We start from the raw sequence: 2,649 nt of genomic DNA on the forward strand, positions 1-2,649 counted from the left end.
GTCCTGCCTTTAAGAACAAACTCATCTATTGTGGGCCTACCCTGTGTTTCTTCCTTTAAAAGCAATGGAAAGTTGGTAGACTATTAACCATCACACAACACGGAATTTCCAGAAAAGTCTTATTTCAAAACTTCATGAAGAAACAGAACCACATGGACTTCTGTGAGGGAGACTGAAGTGGCCAGAGTTTGAGGGAAAGGATAATGTGTGACCAACCAATAACCACCACCCAGGAGGCCAGGTGGGAGAAGGTGCTCTGTGAGCAACAACCCTTCCCTTATAACTATGTGGATCGGCAGTTCCAGGAAGAGCTCCAGAAAAAACATCTATGCCTGAAAATCCCAACATTGGGCTGAGGTGTTTGAGACCAGAATGGTGAAACCACAGCTGTGCAGCAACTGTGTTTTTGTAGTTATCTGTTGTATGGATGAGAGCCTATGGCCCCTCACTGGCTTTTGGGACTGGTTGGTTGGTTTTATTTGATCTCAATGAAGGAGGAGAGGAGACAAGAATGGGCAGACCCTGTAGGCTGACCTGAAGAGTGCCTTCGTCTTCATGAATTCTGTGTATGATTTTTCACCGTCCATGCCGTGTGAGTCTCCATGCTGTTAGGCCATCTCATCTTCTTCAACTATGGCACCAGTGTTGTCGTTGTATCCAGCACACTGTCCTTGAACATGGCTGTCCTTCCCTTGTCTGCCTGGCCTCGTGCCTGCCCCAATCCCTGCCTGCCTTCATCATGGTGACATTTGCCACCCAGATTTTTGTTCTGTGGCCCATGTTGCAGAAGAAACTGAAGGCATGTACTCCCTGCAACTATGTGTGGGTCACACTCCTTTTTGAGTTTTCAGCCTTGGGAGGCCTGCTGCCCATTGGTGATGTGGGAGCCATACTGTTTGCCCTTCTGCTGGTTTCCATCTCATGGCTCTGCTCTTTCTACTTCATTCGCCTGCAGCTTTTTAAAGAAAACCTTCATGGTCCTTGGGATGAGGCTGAAATTAAAGAACGACTTGTCAAGGATCCTTGGATAAGTTAGGGATTTCCAGATTCCCTCATGAAGGCAAGCGGATAGACTAGCTTCCCAACTAGTAAGGCAGAATTACATTCTGGATGTAGCCTGCTGATGTGGGTGGAGGAGCAAAGATCAAAAGAAAAAGTTAACCAAAGCCTTAAGTGTACTTAACATGGAGATACACTACACACATGCACGTGCACACACGTACACACAAATGACTGTGTGTGTAACTGGAGAGATCTGAGTAAGCACTGTGGATTGTATCAATGTCCATTTCCTGGGTTGATACTGTACATAGTTAGCACTGGGGAAGGTCGGATGAAGGGCACACAGAATTTCCCTGTACATTTCTTTGCAACTTTCTGTAAATCCGTAATTATTTCAAAATAAAAATTTAAAGATATGCTATTTTTAAAACCCATAAGAAGGAGACAGGGCACCTTAAAAATAATAGCAAATCAAATAAATATCTGGTCAAAGTGCAAATATGGGTGACTTGAATCATTTGGCACAGTTGTTTCCATTCTCCCTTTTCTCCTCTAATTTCCTCCCCCCTCTCAAACCATTCCTTCTCTGCCTTCTCTGTGGTCATCTCTTATGTCATCTGTCCTAAATACTGATACTTCCCAGTGTGTTATCCTTTTTTATTCATTCTACAGATATTTATTAACAGTCTACTATATGTTAGGCAGTGTTTTAGTATCTGAGATATAAAAACAAATACAACAAGTTCCCTGCCCTCCTGAAGCTCATGTGCTTGTGGAGAAACAGATATAACAAAATACATCAGGAGGTATTAAGAACTATGCATAAACATAAAGCAGGATAATGGGATAAAGTGTGATAGGACACTTTTCATATGATATTTGGAGAAGACCTTTCTGAGGAGGTGATGTTTGAGCAGAGCCCTGAATAATGGAAGGAAATGAATCAGGTGTGGATATCTGGGGGGAAGAGAATTCCAACAGAGAGAATAATCCTTCAGATGGAAAGCTTTTCCTTACATGAGGATTAGCAAGGGGAACAAAGTTCTGGAATGGAGAGAACAAAAGGTAAGTGGTAGGAGACGAGTTTGGAGTAGCAGCAAGGAGCCAGCTCATGAGTATATAGGTTATCTATTGCTGCATAACAAATTAACCCCAACATTTAATGGCTTAAAACAACAAATATTTATTATCACATAGTTTCTGAGTGTCAGTAATCAGGAGTGGCTTAGCTGGCTGATTTCTCACGAGGGTGCAATCAAGCTGTTGGCTGGGCTGCAGTCATTTAGGGCTGGAGGATTTGCTTTCAAGATAGTTTTCTTACATGGTTATTGGCAAGAGACCTCACTGGTTATTGTCAAGAGTCCTCAGTTTCTTGGCATGGACCAGTCCATGAGGGCTTTGAGAGTCCTTATGACATGGCTTCTGGCCTCCCACAGAAGAGTGATCTGAGAAGGATCAGAGGAGAAGGCACAATGTTTTTATAACATCGCCTTGGAAGTGACATACCGTCACTTCTACCATATTCTATTAGTCAGGCAGACCAACCCACAGAAGACATGAGAGAAGACTACATAAGCACTATGTAATGATTGGGGCCATCTTAGAGGCTGATGACCAAAATGAGCAAACCTGTAAGCCAGGGTAAGT

The 2,649-nt window shown here is 43.2% G+C and overlaps 1 pseudogene; it reads left to right on the plus strand.

The window, feature by feature from the left end:
- Positions 1-203: 203 nt before the first annotated feature.
- Positions 204-1,036, plus strand: LOC119543384 (annotated as a pseudogene).
- Positions 1,037-2,649: the final 1,613 nt, after the last annotated feature.

The sequence above is a fragment of the Choloepus didactylus genome, chromosome 8, assembly GCF_015220235.1.
Source record: "Choloepus didactylus isolate mChoDid1 chromosome 8, mChoDid1.pri, whole genome shotgun sequence".
Classification (NCBI taxonomy): domain Eukaryota; kingdom Metazoa; phylum Chordata; class Mammalia; order Pilosa; family Megalonychidae; genus Choloepus; species Choloepus didactylus.